Source organism: Empidonax traillii, unplaced genomic scaffold, assembly GCF_003031625.1.
Source record: "Empidonax traillii isolate 1590-97213 ecotype Southwest subspecies unplaced genomic scaffold, ASM303162v1 scaffold84:size2688230, whole genome shotgun sequence".
NCBI classification, from domain to species: domain Eukaryota; kingdom Metazoa; phylum Chordata; class Aves; order Passeriformes; family Tyrannidae; genus Empidonax; species Empidonax traillii.
The window spans coordinates 1028656-1049826 of NW_020955277.1; the positions used below are offsets into that span (position 1 = coordinate 1028656).

Genomic DNA, 21171 nt, shown 5'->3' on the forward strand with positions numbered 1-21171 from the left:
CACCTCAGGAGCCACATGTGAAAATGCTCAGGTCGTACCTTTCCTGCTATACATGTGGGTATGGTTTCAATTTGCATACAAGTAACAAAGCAAGTAAACACGAACTGCTCATCACTTTTCAAGGTGACTTTCCGGTCCCATTCAGATTTGGCTTTTTCAAAAGTTTCTTTGAGAAGTACACTATTATCTACATGCATCATATCAGAGGAGCAGACAACAGCTTTTTGCAGATTTAGTTATTTGATCCCTGCAGCAACACGCTCCTGACACAGTTTTACAGCACTCCACGGAGTTTTCTAGCAATACTTCTTCCATCTCTCTAGCAGACAGTGGAACTGGAGCACGCCTCTCTTATAGGTGTAAGCGTGTTTCCAGACTTTACAGCCAACTCACAGCTGCACAATATTAAACACAAAGGTAAATTATCATTCCCTATCGCATTATGTGAAAGGGCAGAATACAGATAGCTATTTAAGCCTCTGCATAATTCTTTTAACCTAGAAGAGAGAAAGTGCATGCTTTGAAAGCTATTTTTCTTTGAAATGTTCAACTAGGTCTTCTGTTCTAGGTGAGTATTTCATACAGATAATGCTAAGCAGCAGAAATAATTCCTTCCATACTCCTTCATAATACAAATTCTGATATAAATCCACATTAGAAATAAACCTGATAAGAGCTCAGACAGGTACTTTACAAATGCTCAGCTGATTCCTCAGATATCCACAATAAAATAAAAAATAATAACACTTGTTGCCTTGCTATGAATTTGGGCTATGTTTGGCAGTTCTGCTTTTGAGTTTTACTATGTTTAGCAATTTGATTTGGTGCTTGATGGGTAAATACAGCAAGGAACAAACATAAAGACAAGAAGAAAAAGACCAGAGCATTCAAATTACTTAATTTTACCATAAAATATCTAGACACTCACGCAAAAAATAAAAAGCCTCCACCTTAAAGTAATTTATTTTTCTGCAGCTAAGCAGCATTCTGTGGCAAGAGGGAAAACATTCACAAAACTGCTTCTTTCAGACCTGTACACGCTGTAAAAACCTGCCAGTGCCTAGAGACTGTTATCCTGATCACCTTTTATGCCTGCACTGTGCAAACATTACACACAAAGTGGGAGAGAATATGTTTTTAAAAACAAACAGAAAAATCATATAAAGGAGGTGCTTCAATGCTTCACTTTGGATGAAAGCTTGAGGTAATGCCTGTCTTCCTCAGAAGACAGCCATCTCTCTACTAAACAAAAACATACTTTAAGGATCTGTAATTTTGTGGCTTACTGTACATGTGAAAGAGACTACAAACTAAATTGCACTTCAATGTGTTCAAGATTATTAAGCCAGCAACCATCTTTGCATCTTTTGTTCAGCATTCAGTACTGTGGGGCCAGGTTTCCACAACCCATACCAGTCTCCATGGAAGTGCATGTGTGTGGGGAGAGAAAGCATCCCGGGATTATTTTTGCTTGACTTCATGGAGAGCTGGGGTGCCTCTCTAGATGCACTTTATATTGTAAACACCAGTCCATATATCTAATCAGCTTTAAACTTCCCCAGTACATGCTTTCAAATTATGTTCAGAGGGACACACCAGTGGCACTCCACACTGCCTTCCTGTTTATTTTTAAATGCATCTACTCTTATGTCTGTGGGGAAAGGAGACAAGCCAGCATGCCTGCAGAGACACTGCTGTGGGCTCCCAGCTCCTGCCAAGCTCTGCACCAGCCTGCCTCTTTAGCCTGGCTCCAGCTGAGCTCTCACCATTTGCCCTCTCTGAGCACTGCCAGCTACTGCTTAGTTCACAAAGGTCCTCAAATGAAGAGTTAAAAGCTGTGCAGGAAAGTTGGAGTAAGCCTGGAAAAACATTTTGATAAGCTTGTGTGCAAGTGAAATGGCAACAGTACACAATAGCCAGGAGCCCACGTGCTCTGCCCTGGGCTACACATAAATTCTCCATCCCGCTCCTCTGCTCTAAGTGATTCCAGGTCACATACATACATCAGGGAACTTTACTACTGGGCTCACGGTGTTTAAACTTGGGGCAGGAAGCAGCTGGGCTCCAGCATATGATCTCATGTGGATCTGGGCAGATATTTCCATGGGAGCATGGTACAGCTTTAGCAGGCTTAATTTCTGCTCCATACCTGTGTTTTTCTGCAGGGGGAAGGAAATGCCGTGTGGACTCTGGCACAGGCAGTGGAGAGTTGATGGCAGAGTATATCCAGAAGGAACCATTGTGTTGCAGAGATGTCAAAAAGCAAACAGTTACCCAAAATGGAGAGAAATTTAAAGACTGACCAAAAAAATAGCAAAGCACATCATTTCCCTGATCAGCCCTGGACCGCAGACAGTTTTACACAGAAGCAGAAGCCAGGGCAGACCCAGGCCCCACACAGAATGACAGAATCAACTAGGTTGGAAAAGACCTCTGAGATGGAGTCCAACCTATGACCCAACATCACCCTGTCAACCAGACCATGGCGCTGAGTGCCACTTTCAGTCTCTTCTTAAATACCTCCAGGGATGGTGAATCCACCACCTCCCTGGGAAGCCCATTCAAGTGTCTGATCACTCTCTGTAAAGAATTTCTTCCTAATGTCTAACCTAAACCTCTGTTGACACAGCTTAAGACTGTGCCCTCTTGTCCTTCTGCTGGTTGCCTGGGAGAAGAGACCGACCCCCACGGGGTCAACATCCTTTCAGGGAGTTGTAGAGAGCGAAACACTGGAGGCTTTGCCTACCTGCTCAACACCAGTACCATGGGCTGCACTGCACTGAGAGGCACAGGGGAAAGCAGGTACCGAGGAAATGGCATTGAGCGTGGAGTGGGGAATCCATGAATCTCTTCATGCAAAGCCTGGGAGCCAGAGGGTCCTCTGCCAGTGCACACTGTGTGAGCCACAGTGACTTGAAGTCACCCATCTACTACAAGAAACTTTGATCCATGGTTAGTTCTTCAGCAAAGTTCTCAGGATTTAAAATGGCAGTAATTTTGCTCCCCCCAATTCCACTAACATCTCTTAGAAAATTGTGGAGATCTGGTCTTTCTCCCTGCCTTATTCAGGAGGGGTTTTTTCCCCATCTTCCCCCATTGCACCCAAGTCAAATGGGGGAGTATCTCACAGACCCTGCAGGGTTATCTTCTCACTAGTTATATCAGTAGAGAGAAAAACAAGACTCTGAGTAACAGATAAAGTTGGGCAGGTGGGTGATACTCATTTTTATAAATTGACACCAGAACGATTGAAGTAAATGTCACAAAACGTTGCCTTGACTCCTACATGCACACTAACATGCAATATCCAGTAAGCAGCTGTGTTTTCACACAGTTAGATCAAAGAGGCTGTGGATCAAGAAGGTCATGGATTGGTTACAGTGTCTAAACAACTAAATCAGTGGGTACCACTGGGCCTGTCACTTGATCTCATTACCCTGACCTCACCAGCTCTGGAATTTAGTGACCTTCCCAGATCAATATTTCAGAAATGACTGAAGTTTTAGAGTATGCAGAGATTCTCTCAACTTTGGCTAAATAATAATATCAGAAGTCCAGGAAAGGGGAAAACTTATCCCCCCTTTCCCGTTAGTATGCATTTCTCAATCACTCTGGAATACAGAACACACCCGGGGGGAGCAGTGATTTTTCCTCTGCAGTTTGAATCAGAGTATTTTTTTTTTCATTAGAACATGTTGGAGATCATAATTTTTTTTTTTTTTTAGCACATTGGTACTACAGCCTTTCTTATATCTTTTTAGCTTTTATTTTCCAGGACTGTGTAAAGACACATAGGAAGCTTTACTCCCCCCCCTCCTTTTTTTTTTTTCTCATTTTCACCTCTGTAAACAGAAAGTCAGGCTCCTCAGCTGTCAACATTTAATCACGTGCAATCGTATTTCTTTCTGCCAACTTTCATTGTAGTATCATGCATGCAAGGAGGAGGCAGCCAAGATCAGTTCATAGCCAACATACTGATACTACTTTGTTTTCTATGCACCTGACACCTGTTTATCTGGTTCTAGTTCACCAAAAAGCCTACACTGGCCACATAAATTAAATTAACTTGAGTTTCAATCTCCAAGATTTAGGTTTGTTTGGGTTTTTAAAATTTTGTTTTTCACAATAAAAATAACCTACTTTTAAAAACTTGGCTAAGGCTTCCTCCTTAAAGTTTTATTAGTTCTGCTCCACAAGCATAAACTTGGCAACAAAATCTCACAGCTTTATCATGAATCTCTCATTATTTGGATTTTTATGAAAGCATCACTATTAAAACTGCATGACTGCATAAGGAAGTGGAGTTTGGGCATGGATAAAGGGCCCCAGCCGAAGCTCATTTCTAGGCTTGTCATTGCTAGGTAGAACCGAAAGCAACCTCAAGGTCCTGAAACCTATGAGCAAGTAAAGACATGCGTATGGCTTGAATAGCAAAAGTGGGAGTCATCAGGATTAGGGATCACCCCGTTCCCTGACAGGAAAAAAAAAAAATTGCACAATATTTTGGAGTTTGAATAATGAATTTAAGCATTCAAAATCCTGCAGTTGTGCACTCTGCTGATGGCAACGGCACGCAAGTGTAAGAGGCTTTCCTAGCCACCTGGAAAGATAACACCCACCCCCAGCAGCAACACAGCACAAACTGCCATCCCTCAGAGATGGCCAGATGGTTGTCTCAGCAAAGAGACAGGTCTTTGAAAGTAAGGACTTGAGCCAGTGGAAAGACTCCTATTCTCCAAGAGACACATTTCCTGCCAGAATTGTGAAAAATTCCCCCAACACTTCTGTTCCCAGCATTCACACACTGAACAGTAGGGACGACGATTATTTAGGAAGTTTGGCTGTTACCAGAGCATTCTGTAGAAGAACAGAGACATTTCTACTGCAAACTAAGCTTCCCAAGCCTACCTACAATGCTGGGATATACAAGCCCCAAAACTGATTGAATGCTGGTAATCCTGCTGGGACTGCCACACGGACTTGTCTTCTCCAAGTTAAGGCATATAAAGTGAATTTGTTCTGCTCTGTATTTCAGAGTTCACACTTTGAATTAGAGCAACTCAGAGTTCAGCAGTGCTGCTCTTGCTTTACAGCAAGCTAATAAAGATCATAATCAATCCTTCTACGCTGCTAAGGTATTTCTTACTTGGTTATGCTGAGAAGGGTGTATTCCTCTCATCATAAAGGCATGCATAGTTAGATTCCACGTGTGTAAAGATTATTGCCCCTGATGTGGCTGGCTCTGACTTTAACTAGGGCATTTGACCACCCTTACAGACTAAACATGAACAACAAAATGTTCTCCATAGATGAAAACTAATTTAAAAGAATCCATTTAACTTCTGTTTGACAGCTAGAAGAATGCTGGTTGATTGCTTACTTTTAGATAGTGAAGCTAATGACCCTTCAAAAACAACTCCAAAATATGCTGTGGTGACATACCATAAATAGTGAGGGCTGGGAGTTCTCTTTTCATTTCTTTTTTGGTAGTCACAAGTGCACATACACATCCAAGTCTCAAGCTTCATATACTAAAGCAAAGCCAGATCTGTACCCACAGTCACCTGTGCCACTGCTAAACTCCCTGTTCTGCTCAGGGCTTCCTCACCCAAATCATGAATATCTGATAGTTAAACAAAAAATAAAAATCATATGTTTGCATATACAAGTTTATGAACTCAGAATTCGTCTATAGATAATCTGTAAAAGTTGGAGGTAAAGGGAAGTTATAAATGAATAGTTTATAGCAACTAAACAGATACATTGTTCATGTAACTGCTCCTTGTAATATTGGAAGAAAAAAAAAAAAAGAATGGGTGAACATTCACCTGTTAGAAACATGTCTATTAAGGGAGACATTTGCAAGAACTAGTGTTTTCCACAACTTTTTAAGGCCAAATTTCAAGTTTACATGGGCCTTCACCAAGATAAGACTTCAACCAATCTTCTAAACTATAACTGAGTTAACATCTTACTCTGAAACACAGCCAAGATTAAACATATAAATTTTGAGGAGCTGAAGAAACAACCAGACTAAAAACAATGCATTATCTGGGACTTGGGTTGAGAACAATGCCGATTTGGTTCTCACTTCTCTAAAGAGATTAACTCATTGCTAAAGGAATGACCCTAATTATTTGGCCTCCAATTTGATTTATTTTTTGATACAGCATGCACAAAGATGTTTTTAAGGGAAAAAGGATGTTTTTAAGAGAGAGAGGGAGAGAGAGAAAGAGATGTTCACAAAAAATGCCAAAAACAGTCAGCTAGTATTTGAAATAAATTATTGTTTCCCATTGTCTCTGACAGGTAAAACCTGGATTTAAAATGAAATCACAAAAACACAGATTATGCAAGACGTGGTGTCCATCTAAGAAAAAAGTCTGTTTCTCTGAATGCTGCAGTTTCAGAATTGAGTTGCTAACTAAGTTGGACCACATGTATTTCCACTCATTTTTGAACACTGCTAGGGATGCATTTGATTCTCACTCAACTGGTAACCAAATCTTTGTCTGAATAGGCATTATCCATACAATGCACACATTTGATATAAAGTGTATTAGCAAGTTTGAAGATCCCACTGCTCAGTTTCATAAGCAGCTCAAGGAGAGGAAGGCTAGTGCAAGACTAGTTTAAATGAAGTAAAGTCTCAGAAAATAATTAATTACACCATGTACTACCAAAATCCCCTAATAAAAACATAGCAGTCAGCATGTGTCAACCAGCAGGAGCAAACTGGCCAGCGGATACTCCAGGGAAGTGATCCAGCCTCAGGAACTGTGGCCTGGTTGGCCAGTAGGCAAGTGCTCTGGGCATGCTGGGAGCTGTGCAAGAGGACAGGCAGGCATGATCAGGCTTGGTAAGATTAGGTCAAGTGAAACACTGCATAAACATGATTGCACAAATCACATCACTGACAATTTCCATCAATGTATTATCAGCCTGAGCATCCAGGGTTTCGCTGTCCTTGTGCAGAACTTCAGCTGAATAAATAGGCATGACCTGCTGAGATCTGGTCCTGCGGCTCTAACAGTGCCTGTGCTACCTGCAGCCACTTGAATGAAATACTATTCTTAGGGGAAGAAGATATAGTCTAGGACCTAGCTCGGATTCTGACTGGATCAGCAGGTCAGGCACTAGGTCTGCCCATATATGAGGAAAGAAGGTTCACCACAACAGGAGGGTTGACTTGGACGGGTTGAAGGTCATTGTCTTGTCTGCAACTGGAAACACTGAGCTCTACACTTGGGCTGTTTAAACAAACTCCTGCTAAAGCATGGACTAAAAGTTCTCCCAAACCAGCAGTGAAGTTCCTCTTGTTCAATAGTTTTAATAGCTTGTACAAATAAAAATAATAAAACAAGCAATGGTCTTAGCCCAACACTTAGCACCTGGTTACACTTCAGCTCAGTTCCAAGCAGAAACTGCTAGAGCCCAAGGGTCAAGCCCAAGGAGAAAGCTGTGACTGATTGATTGATTGATTGGGTTTTCATAGACCTTTTAATATCCAGTCCCCCAAAATTCTGCAATACTTGGGACCTGCTGTCCAGATTCAGTGTGACAAAACTCAGTGATGTGCTGTTGTCAATAAGTACATACACTTCATGCTTACTTGCTCTGCTAAAGTACAAATCATAAATAGTTGTATGTGACAAATTCCCCAGTATTGAACCTTCACGGCTGCCAAGCAGCATGCTGCAGAACAGAACAAGGAGGGCTATAATTTTCTTTTTGTCGTTTTGTTATTTGACCTTCAATTTTTCAGTTGTCCTTGGATCAGTCTGGAACTAAATATAGTCCTTTCAGCATTATTTATATGTTTAACCCACAGCTCCCCACATGTGTCAAGGGACCATCACAACACTGTTCTAAATTGTTTTAACAGCTTATTTTAAATTGAAAAATGTCGTTTTTGAAAAGCTATTGTCAATTAATTATGATTCCACAAACTCCTACCAACTCTCTTGTGTTTTGTAACAATTTGCTCACAGCCTACAAGACAAAGCCTCCAACTTGCTCAGAGAAAGCTCCTGAAACTGTCCAGCCCTTGAAAATGCTGACTGATCTTTAAATTAACACAATGATAATGATTTTGGCCACCAGCTATTTTCAAATGCAATGCAATTTACAAATAAAAAACCCACAGATGGATCAGCTGCATCCTTGGGGATCAACAGTCAGGGGGGTTGAAAAATCCCTTAGTTTGTAGAGATATAGTGCACTATTTGGATTTGGAACCAAAATCCACCACATTCAGGAGAAAGTCATTCGTGTTTGACTACATATAGTAATTTCTCCTGAACAGAGCAGTGTATTTTTCAGTCAAAAGGTTTTTGCCAAGAAAGGAAAAGACAAAATAGCCATTGCAGTGATCCTTCATGAAATCTTGAGAAAGGACATTTTCTGCCTCAGGTGGTGCCTATGTCAGCTACAGAGCTAACCAAAACAACAGAGCTGGAAGGATGGACAGGTGGATGGGCACACATACACATACGCCATTTCTATCACGTAAGAGCAATTTCCCCTATGTGATCACAGTTATGCAAACAGCATCAGTTTCCTTTTATTTACATAACCAGTGTGAGCAACTTCAGAAAAGGATTTATGGTGCAGCTTGGGTTTCTGTGTGGGTTGCTCTTTTACTATATCAATATTATGTTTAACAACATTTTTTAGTCAGAAAAAAGTCCATGTGAAAGTTGAAAGATAACAAAAGGTAAGAGCATTATTTCTAACTGTTCTCAGGTAAGCAAGAAGAAAAACCACATACTGTTTTATCACTGGTCTAAGCAACGCAAGCCAAATTCAGCCTATGAATCTAAAGGGCTTGCGCTAGTAAACCAGCTTAGAGCAGTTATTTAAGAGTTCAGAATTTCTTGGATAATTAATGAGTCAAGCTGACCATGTAAACTTTACCAAAATGTTTTTAAATCTTACAGTCAGCTCTATAACTTGACCCAAAATAGTGTCACCCAGAAAAACAGCCAGCCCCTGCCTCCAGCAATTGCAACAAGATTTTTGACTGTTAACCAGTCCCTTTTAACTCAAATTCTCAAAAAAACTAAGTACCTAAAATATTTTACTTCTTTGGGAAATAAAATAAAAAGTCAGCTATGTTACAACACTTAGCTTTCATTTCCTTAAAGCTCTGCGTTGAAACTACATAGAGGCTACAAGCCTAAATGCTCAGACACAAGCAAATCACCTTGGAAAACACTTTCAGCAATAGAAGTTTTTTTTTTAAAAAGTTGATTTATGTGCACTTGGCAGTCAGGGAAATTTCTACTGAACTTTTATTGCTGCTTCCTAACTTTACCAGAGCAATTGTGCAAAGTAAATGGAACTGAGTTCTCAAGCAAGTTTGAGACCCTGTTTTAATGATTCAGCAAACTCAGGGCAAGAAGTTTTTGATCAAAACCATCTCAGCCACACCACCCAAAGCCTACCAAGATCTGATAGAAAAAACTCCAATAACTAAAATTTGTTAATATGAAAAAGTGAATTTCAAACCAGATCAAGTACAGCCTATCCTCTCCCAGTAGCATAGCAGAAATGGCATAAATTGTCTTGCACTCCAATTAAATGAATCAAAATTCTCTCATGTGCCCACCCTAGCCCAGATGAGATCTGCCTTAGAGAATGATCTGGTGCTGATGAGGCTGAGCCCACAGCCCAGGTGCTGCAGTGACAGATACTGGAGTGGTGGGGAGAGACTGCAGTTTTTCAAAAACACAGAACAACACATCAACAACAGAATGAAGATATACAAGGCAAAACCAAGGCAGTGTCATAAAATACACTCAGGGTCAATAGCTAACATCCCTGTTATAAAAGTTCTATTGGTTTTACCCAAGGTTATTTCCTTAGCTGCCAGAAGTCATTTGGCTAGAGATGGGATAAGGGGGTTGCTTTGGGCACTGAGCATGATCTATCCAAGGATCAGATCAGTTATATTCAGCTGTTTATTTGGAAGCTGTTTGTTCTGAGTCACTTTCTATATATTTATACAAAAGTGTAAATGTACACATATGTGTGTACATACACGTATACTTACAAGGTGTTTACATAAAAGCTCTTGGGTGTGTTTTGGATGAGAAACCACATTATGCTCCTTCAGTTCTAAACCATGCTTTATCTAGACGACCAGAAGTAGGGTTGCCAAATTTACTGCACTCCTGCCCCCCCACCTCCCCCCCACTAGCTCCAAGTTTCTTCATGTCTCAGAGACTACTGACTATTTATGGCAAAAAGATAAGTCCATTAACCCAGCAATGTTCAAACTTTTATCACCTTTCCCTGCCCCTGCAAGGATAGATACTACTCCCCCAGGCCACAGCTTAGGAACATCTGGCACAGCCACCATCCTGCTGTACAAAAGCACATCTCAGCAGGGGGAGGTGAGCAGAAAGATGCTGCTAAGATATACCTGCAGCTGCACCTCTGCCAAGGGCTGATCAGCAACTACTCCCAAGCATGAGAGACCTTGTCGTGCACTTTATCTACCAGCTCCTCAGCCAGTCAACCCTCTGTTCTTTCCCATGCAGGATTTCCTTCCATGGTGCCTGTGGGTCTCGGCACCCATCCCCTTGCAACTTCTGACCATCCAGCTAAGCCTCTGAACTGTTCACTGTAACTAAATAGAAGCAGGAGAGCAAGAGGTGCCATCAACCAAGGGCTTACAACAGGCTGAAGGGGCCACTTCCTATTGCCTTCCACCAGCCTCATTCCTGCACCATGCTTGTGCCCAACCACAGAACCAGAGACAAATTCCTCCCTGACACAGGGACACAGGGAAGAATACACAGGGCAGCAAGCTCTGAACAGGCTATTCTGCTGTATCCTCATCCCTGCCATGTTTATGACACACTCAGACTCACTCAGATTATTTCTGTCCCTCATCCTCGCACAGACAATAGTGCGAAGCCATTCGGAGGGAAGATGCAGTGGCTGTGGCTGCAGAGTCCCTGCAGCATATCCTCTAGCAAGTATACACTATTAAACAACAAAACATCTCAACTCACTATTAGTAATCTTATTATTACAGCATTGTAACAGGGGAAAAAAAAAAAAAAAGTGGGTTTTTTGGGGGGTTTTGTTGGGATTTTTTAAATGATAAAGTTGCCACTATCTGGAGGAAACGTGTGCTTTGCACACACAGAAAGGCACACACGTATTTCATATGGTGCATTGCAAGCTGCACAGAATAGAAAGCAGCTGGAGGAAAATGGCTATAGAGAAATGGTTCTCCTGGGCATCATCTGTTGATTTGTTTTGTTTATAGAAGGAATGAGATTTTTATCTCTGCTCAAAATATAAAATGCTTCCATGGCACTGAGCTCACTGCTTGGCTATGCTCTCACTCAGGAACGTAAATAAAAAGGGGGATAAAGAGGGAGAAAAAGGGTTTACTGCACAAAATCCCTAGCAATGTCAAAAATTAAATAGAGAAATGTCTGCCACTGATACAGTTAAAGCTTGAAAGAGGAACTGAGTCACCAGCTATCAGGGAAATAAAGGCCTTCTTACCCTGCTTGTTAATAGCTTGAGCTAACCAAAGCTGAGAAGGCAGGTTAGGGATAAACTACTCAAATCCCAAGTCTCAAATCCCAACCTGAGTCCTGGCAGGATGAACACCCTTACACTGTAAATACACCAGTCCTTACGAGATTCATGGCCTGTGAAAGTACAAATTCCTATGGTCCTTCCACCATCTCATGCCCACAGTTAATATTCCAAGCTCTCTCTGCAACCTTGCTCTGGGGAGGCTCCTCACTGCTCTGTGCCTGACACTCAAGATCTGACGGTCTCTTTCGGTTAATAACACAGCTTTTTGTCCTAGGAGAACACCAGATGGTTGGTTTTCCACTTAAATTGAGAGCATTTCCATTTATGTTACCCCAAAGTTGTGTCTCAGGAAAGAAAATAAATTGTACAACCACTGAATACCGAACTACTGCAAAAAATTTAAACTTTTTAAAGTTTAAAAACACAACCACTGAGGATGGTGTCCTAACTGTGAGAAATTACCTAAGGTATGAAACGTTCTAGTAGACAAACCAATTTTAAGATACTTCTGAAACAGGTAAGGCTTAAGGTTTGTTGTCCTAGCAAGGTACAGTTCTCACAAAGCCGAGGATCCTTTATCTTTGCACCACCTATTCTTAGCTCTAAAGAAGGGATGAGAAACAGCAAGCCAGATACATATCTAGAGGTGAAGGCTGCCGAACGTTACTCCAAACAACCCTGTTTCCTGAGCTAAAGAGAGGATCTAAAGTCTTTCTGGAACCACTGAGAGGTATTTGCTCTTCCTAAAGCTGTTGGTGAGAGCTCTGACCTGAATGGCTACCAAGGAAATAGTCGGTCAGCTCAGAGTCCTATACTGGGTACAATTCGTCATATCTTTCAGAGACATTAATCAATCCAGTACAATAATGTTATACTCACTGAAATCTATCCTAACATACAGTTCCTCAGTTTTTCTGCCTTGAAGTTTATAGTAAGAACTGTCTTGGAGAGATTGCTGCATCTCAACCCACGACAAGTATTTCGAAAAATCTTAAACCAGAAGTTTCTTAAAGTCTTTGGAGAATGAACAGACCGTATTGACTTTATAAGAAATGGAAGACCCTCGCAGTCTTGAGCACCATCAGTCTCTGTCTCTCATGCCAGCACTCAACCCACAGAAGATCCTTCAGCTGCTCCTTCCTCACCCAGGGTGCTTTATTTCATCTCTTTCCCACATTTCAAACCACGTGCCTTGACGACCTCTTCAATTGTTATAGCTCTACTGAGAGGGTGTTTACATAAAAGCTCTTTGGAGCTTTTTGGATGAGAAACCACAAACATGCATGTGCAGATTACATCAGATTTATTGCTACTGAGTAAGTTAAAACAATACTTAGGATTACAGGTTCAGAACTCTGCCAACAGTTCTCATCCAAGAGTATTCATTCAGCAGGAGCTTGTGATCATACAGTTACCAATTACTCATCTCCTCTAACTCCACTGCCTTTTCATGCTTCCCATACCCCTCAACTCCTACTGAGTATCACAAGGCTTTTACTAGCTGACAGGAACTATTTCCAAGGAAGTAGACTTTATTTCGTCAACATAAGCACCCAGAGACTGCTCCATTCCCCTCTCCCAATATACATCTCAGTTCAGTTCCTGTCTTCCAGGCTCAATCCATAACGACCCACTATGAATTCATATGGAGTCTTATCCTTCTATGCCTGTTCTTTGCAGTCCTTTTCCAGCCATTGCTGGGCATCCAGCTTCTTTTGCTACCCAAGTAACAAAGTAATATAACAGGTTTTGCCCTTTCCCTTGTTTGTTGTTTCCATACTCCCCTAACAACCTCACAGGTTCTGCAGAACACTGAAAGCTGGTCAGGAGAGAAACTCCCAAAAGAAAGGATATGGAGAATCTCCCACATTCTAGGTGACCCCTGCCTTAAAACCCTTGTACTCCTGTACTCCTTGTACCTGCACATCACTCCAGTCATAGAAAATGTATGTCAAATTAACAAGTAAAGCTTAAAAGAAATTGACACCAGTGTAAGCAATGGCACATAAAAGTGAGGGAAGGAAGAGGCAGACATTGAACATAATTTTCTTAAGCTCCTCCATTATTACTGCAAAAGTGAAAAAAATGCATATCCAAAACCAAACCAGAAAATAGTTTGAGCTCTTTCTGCTGTGTGCTCAGTTAGCACACATTAAGCTCGTGGAAGAGTAAATTTTGTTTTCAGTGGAGAAAAAAAAGTCAAAAACAAAACCGGGGAATAAGAGACAGAAAAATCCATCTGAAGATTTTGGGTAGGTCAAGGCAAGCTGATAAAAGGCAATCTCTCAATAATTTGTCAATATTTTATTTTAAAATATTTTTCAGACAACTCCATCAAGTACTGTATAAAACTTCCCCACAAAAGAGCAAGGCACGGCAATCAAAGGCGTTAATTACCTGTGAGCCAGCAATGAGGACAACACATAGCAAACATTGGTATGGTTGAAGTCTGATGCAAGGACAAAAAGGGCTGAAGAAGAATATAGGCAACTTTCTTTAAGTGATGTGTTAAAGTGTTAAAGGAAACAAGAGAAGGGAGAACACGGGTCTGTGTTTCAGCACTGAGGAATTCTAACCTGTCAAAACTGCCCAAGTTTTAACTTTTCATTTAAGAGGGAGGACAGGCAGGCTGGCAGGACATTTGGTCTGCTATCTGAAATATGTGACAAGTCCACATACTTTGGAGAACCTCGATGCAGGGCAGTCAGAGGACCTGCCAGTATGCTCCCCTGGGGCTCAGGAAAGAACAGAGTTCATGGCATTGTTTGGAGACTTTGCAGCAGACGTGCAATTAAATGCACAGACACAGAAGAGACAGCCCCAGTGCAATGCCATGGAGTGCCCCATTGCTTGTGCAGGCAGAGCCTCCTCTGTAAGGAGGTTCTTTACACTGCCTTCTTTCACCAACTAATTTCAAATCCATTTAAAGCACTACCAGCAGGTTCCTAATAGAGTCAGTAGATGGAGGCAGGAGCTCCTAAAAGTTAATTTGGAGCCCCCAAAATCAGTTTGAGAGGTGCCCAAATATCCCAAGTTAAACAAAGCAACCTACCCCAAGGAAAATAGCAGATCAAAAGTTAAAACCAAAGTCTTGGTCCAGAAGAGGTAAGCGAAGCTCTAGAGAAGAATTCTAGGCAGAAGTTGCCTGATGGAGAAGTCTAAGTAATTTGCCCCCTTAACAATCTCTCCTGCCTCTGCAACCCAGTCCAGACCAGACCCAGTCCACTGCAAGCCCTGCAGAAAGGGAACGCAGAAATGAGATGCCTCAAGGGCTGCATCCAGCTCCTGTTTGCTCTTGCATCATTTGTGTGCATTTGCAGCATGCTCCATTGGACACTACATCTGGAGACCATAAGAGAAGGAAGGAAAGGAAAAGTGAAGGAAATTATCCTATCCCTGTACATCTACCTAAATATATTAATGTTCTAATCCCCATACACTAAAAACTCTGCTTTAATATGGGATTTAACTGGGCATGAACAAGTTTAGGGAAAAACAAAGGCCGCAGTGAATTAATAGGCTGGATATTGACTTCTTTTACACAGAGTTTTTAGGGTAAATGCACCTTCATAAAAGCCAAAAACTCGGCAAGCCCTTGAGGGCCTTCAAATAAACACTGCTTGACATGTAATATCTAAATTTAAAACAAAGCAACTTGAAAGTAAGAGGTTTCTGAGTTTTGAGGTGCAGTGCAAGCAAGCAAAACCAAAGCTGCACAACACTAGAGGCCCAGCTATATTTATCAGAATAACCAAGGTCCTATAACTGCCTCTGAGGACATCCCAGAGAATCTAAGCTCTGAAGATGCAATAGCAACAGGAAACTGTTCTACCTCTTCCCAAAAAAAAATAAGGTAACTTTGTTTACCTGAAAGCAGCATAATCAGGGCACTGAGTGAACTTCTTTCTGGATGCTCAAATCTACTTTTTTTTTCCAGAGAAAGAAAGTATTTAGTCATTTGTGATGTGGCACTTTTCCAAATTATAATTCAGTAGCTAACTCTGCTCCTTCTCAGGCTCACCTAGAGATGCTTGATTTAGCTCAAAGACAAGGCTTATATTGCACAGCTGTGGGATCAAATTATCTTTGACACATTAGTGGGAATTCCGGATTTGCTTGATGTGAAACTGCATGACAAAGACAATTCAGAATCTTTTAGGGGTTTTTTGTGTCATCAACAGCACTTTGCTGATGTTTCCTGTTGAGTCAGATCCTCCCAGCTTTCATAATGGGACATTTGAATGAAGGGGAGGGAAGCAGAATGATTTCCACTGACATAAAGGCCATTTTAGGGAGAAAGAAAAACACCAGCTGGGGTTAACAGAATATAAAACCCCCCAAACTTCCCTGCCTTCTGACCCTGTAAACCTGATGCTGCGTTCACTGTAAACTGAGAAGCTACGAGGTTGTAATAGGGGAAGATTCATTAGGGACTGTAACCGTAGATCCCAGCTCAGAGGTCGGCCATGGCTGCAGCAGGGATGTGGAAGATGGAGACAAATTGAGCAGCAGAGCCCAGCAGCAGTACAGGAGCATCAGCCCCTTAGCACTCATTGTCTACAGAGCTGTGCTTCCTGCCAGCAAGGGAAGCAAGCCTGCTCTAACACCTGAGAATTAGGATGTCTCTCTGAACCTCTCAGCTCAAAGAGCCTGACACGGGAGTGGAGCTGTACATCTTTCTGAGTGTATACTGATGCTCCTTACTCAGGCCTCTTTCCAGCCATAGTGGTCCTTGCAACCCTGTGCCTTTGATGGCAGCAGTGACAGGTAGGAAAGTTAGGGTCTACCCACCCACAGTCAGTGGTGGATCCAGAAAGGATCCAAACTTTGTACTGCCTTTCCCCGGATCTGTTCAGAAGCATTATCTGGATGTATTAGGGAGAATAATCTGCTCGTATTAGGCCTGCACTCAGGCCATAAGCCTAAAGCTCTGGCTATCAAACATCTTTGATAAATATTGATTTTTCAAGGAGCAAAAATTGGCCCAAGATCTAGTATTAGATAGCATCTAGTTGGGGGGGTGGGGGGAACAAAAAAAAACCCAAACAAAACATCTGAGATCTATTTGACCTCAGTTTTACCTAACTCAAGCCCAAAGAGCAAAGTTCTGTAAAATCAGAATGAAGTTCTGATTTTGCTGGAGAAAGATTAGCTCTAACCTTTCCCTTTCCAAAATCACAGGATGCCAAGTAATGCCAAACAAGCAATCGTCCTGAAGTCACCTGTATTGAAATGCTACCTGTCCTGAGATCAACTTCTGATGTGGTCTAGTACAGGTGTGGTACTAACACATCCCCCAGGTCTAAGTATATCCCACATCTACCTGTATGCAAACATCTAAACTTCAGATCAGAGGAAGAAAAATACCTTGTTTTCTTTCTTTTTGATCAGAGACCACAAATGCTTTGGGTCAGGATTGACTTGCTATGCAAAGGGTGGACAGTATCTCGATACAGTAGAACCCAAATCTCTTAGTCTCCCTATACATGTTTGTAACACAAGTGATTATTAATATTACTGTAAAAATGTAGAATGCAAAAATGCGAAAATGACATCTTTTTGAATTACTTAGCTTTTCAGAAACAGACAAGAACACCATTAGTATATGTTTTGCTATGTTTGAAAGCATGTAATTAGACGTGTATCTTACAAACATAAACAAACACTCCCATCCAACCTCCATGTTTCTAAAAAAACCCAGGTTTGTTTAGACAAGGGGTTGATAATCCAGTTTGAACACAGGTATCTGAATGCTGTGACAGCTTCTTCATAATGCTCAGCTTATGGTACATTAAACTTTAAAGCAAGATAAACTCCTGCTTTCATTTTATCAAACATCTACCCAGACAGCAAAAAGAAAGACACAAAGCAATGTTTGCAGCTACAGCCAAGCATGGGATATCCAACTCAGCATATGTTTGAAATGAAAATGAACAATATGTTGCATAGATACACCACTATATTTTTCAATAGAGAATATCACTGGGATTTGCAAATGTTAACTTCATCCCTCCCTTAAGCGTTTGGTTTTATTTCATGCCTGAAAAAAATCCCGAGATTCACAGAGATTAGGCAAATAGAGGCAGTAGTGCTTGCAACTGAGAAAGAAAATGCTCTTAAAAGAAACTCCTCTGATAATCAGATAATCTGATAAACAGTTTGGGGAAAAAAAAATCACAAGGGGTGGGAGGGACATGGACAAGAGATTTTTTTAGGACTGCTAAGTGTTGCGCCACTGGCATGACTGAACTTTAGGTATTTAGCCATATTATGCCTTTTTGTGGTAGATAAAAAAGTAATTTAGTTGTCTATCACAATAGCAAAGATGTAGCAACAGGCATCGAAGAATCCGCGATATGAAGTCTGCAAGAAGAGACTTTGACCTACTGAGAACAAGCAGAATGAGGAGGGTAGCAGACAACTAAGTCCTTCAGGAGTAGGGGACAGCAAACAGGTTTGAGGATCTCTTGAGCCTCTTAAATTAACAGATTACCAATGAACCAACCTCAGGTTTGTTCTTCCTATTTCATGTCTGAAGAGACTATGTGTCCAAAAGCTATTCAGCTATTTCTACTCCCAACATTAAATCAACTACCTCAAAAAGCCTCTCCTTATAGCTGATTTAAGATTATGTGGAAGACAAACACAGAGATTATACTTGCTTGCACTGACCTAAAATTGACATGCTGCACCAGAAGCATTACCCCTATTTTACACTGATGACAACACATGAGGAATCAGAGATATGCTATTAAATGATTTGTTACACAGAGTTATCGATGATCTTCATTGTACCATAAATAACAGCCTAAAAAATTATCAAATCATTCCAATTTCTTCCTGAGAACTCTGTCTTCCCCAGAAGTTTATTTTTATGCAGCTATAGCCTATCCTCCCTTTACCAATCAACCCATTCTTCATATGACCTCACTATACCCAAAAATGTGAAGAGATTGGTCTTATCACAGCTTAGCAAGATATCACCTGGCAGCTGAACTGTGACAAATCACAGCTGGCCTTACAATACACACACTAACAGTGACTGAGGCCGAGCTGATGGACAGCAGCTCAAGGCTGTCATTTAAACCACTGAGTACCCCCACCCACAAAAATCATGTGAAGGAAATAGCTCAATAGCGTGACAGCTGCCATCACCATGTTCCTATTGCAGTGTGCATGAGATCTTCTGACTCTCTCCTCTACCTGAAACTGCCTTCTGTTCAGCCTTACTAAGCCTTTTGCAGGCAACAAGGTGGACAAACTGCCTGTTCTTTGTACTCACACAGGAGTTGACACAACATGACCCTGATCAATCATAAGCTACTACCATAACAATATTTACAACAGAAAATATTCAGTTCTCCCTTCCCCCATGACTGCCCCTCTGAAAAGGTACAATCCTAGCAGAAAAAGCTAGGAAAAAAATAATTCAGGAGTTATTAAAAAATGAGAATAAGGCTTAGAATGGAAACATAAACATCAAAGGAACTTTAAGAGTTACTACTTTATTATCACTCCTGCCATACACAACACTCATGTTTTCTGACTCCTAGAAGAGCCAGATAATTAGGTATGCAACACGACTGTAATAAAAACATTCTCTAGCATTAACAACCTGCATTTCTACGGGCAACCATTTTACCGTTTAAATAATTCCTTGAACCCAAGGTTTCAGCCATGAATAAAGGAATCTGTGAGCATGCATTGAGTTTTACTCATTTGTTCAAACAGGCACACGGTATAAAAAAATGTACAAAACAGACTCAAAATGAATAAGTTGACAAGTCTGAACAACAACCACCACACTAGCAGATGCACTTCAAGACATTACCTTACAGGTTCGGTCACTGCATTTTACCGAGATAAATGAGTCTGAACAACTTAGCCACCAGGCAAACCCACCAATAGCCCACAGGTGTTGCCCAGCATATTTCATTGCAGTTTTAAGCTCCTCATTTGATTAGTGACCTGTAGACATCTGTATTTAATCAGCTGCTTAAAAATCAACCTGAATCTGTAGATCAACAAGACTGGGTAGTAGTAATCACTGGCAGGGAATAGTATATAACACTTTCCCCATATAGAACTTCAGCTTCCTTTTCTTGATGCTTTCACAGAATTCACCTTCAACCAGCAAAGGAGGCGCACTGAATGGAGTGTCTCTACTGTTAGACAGTTTCCCATCTCACTGCTAAATTGAACTTTTTGAAACCTTAATGATAGGCACTCAATTCAGCAGTGACTGCCCACAGCCATGAGCCTGCCCTAACTCTCCAATTAAAACTAGTTTTGTTAATGGGGAGACTGAATGTGCACTAAAACATCACCTTGTAACTTCCAGGGGAGGAATTGCCTTCCCTAAATGGAACAGGAGAATGAGGCCCTGGACAAGCACACATCAGAATGTACCCAATGTTTACAAAGAGCACTTCTGTGTTTTCAGAGATCTCTGCATATCTGGAGACATACTACATGGAAGTATCAGGCTTTTTGAGATAACTCACAGGTGGTCAGACCTCACCAGCTGATCTGCTGCTTTTCTGAACTGTGGATGTGCCTCTGTTCTCTTTCTCTTCCCCTTAAGCTCACAGAGATGCACAAATTGGCAGCTAAACAGCATGGTCTTACTTAAAAATCTAGAGCTGTCATTCTTTTCCTGGTAAAAATTCAAAGGAAGTAAGACCTGGACGTTTGTGATGATTTGGGGAGATCTTGTTAAGAAAGCAAGGCCACCTACCTACTTGATATGACCTTGCACGTCAGATATGAGTTTGACTCTTTTTAGCCTCCCTAGACCCTCCCTGGGCACAGAAGGAAGTTGATGCTCAACAGGGTGAAACAAGGACAAAATACATGCAGAAGTGATCTGTCACATTGCTGCAACGATTGTGCTAAACTCATGATTTAGCATCACTGTTCTCTGCTAGATTATCTTTGGGGTTTTGTCAGATGTTCCTTCTCTACAATCATACCTGCACCTTTTTCTTGAACACTCAATGCAGTTGAGAAGAAAAGATTCTTTGACTAGAAAGCAGGATTTGAGAATGTTTACAAATAAAAACAGTCAGAGAAGTACTCCCAGTTCAGTTAATTTAATTTCTGAAATAAATTGTTGAGACAGGGTGGTTTTTTTCATTTCAGCACAGCTCACTGCAATGCCTACTGTGCTAACCATTAGGGCTGTTGTTATTCTGATATGTATCCATTAGTCAGTGCAGAAACAACAAGAGAGGAAGTTCAGGCAGCAGTTTAAGTGTCTGTACACTTCAGCCAAGAAACCTGGCAAGGGACAAGTGTGCAGCATAGTACAGAGAAGTCCAGCAAAAACTTGGATTCTTTCTAACCAGTGTTCCTGCTGTCCACAGAAACTAATAAGAAACCAACAGATAAGTTGGATTTTTTTGATTCTGAAGACAATTTTTGTTAGCAGTTTGTTGGTAAAGCACTTACAAGATAATATTGCAAGGAGAGAATTCTCTAAAAGCATTATGAATTTTGTGAGTATTTACTACAACCTCAGCATCCAAACCAACTCCCCCTCCATTTCCCTCCCAGGCAATTATCATCCAGTTTCCCCACATGAATAAAAGACTCTGTAGATGCTGG

The 21171-nt window shown here is 41.2% G+C and overlaps 1 protein-coding gene across 2 annotated transcripts in view; it reads right to left on the minus strand.

Annotated features, from left to right (window-relative positions):
- The window catches only part of TBXAS1 (thromboxane A synthase 1), a 242668-nt gene that overhangs the window by 209276 nt on the left and 12221 nt on the right, over positions 1-21171 (minus strand). The window lies entirely within an intron of this gene.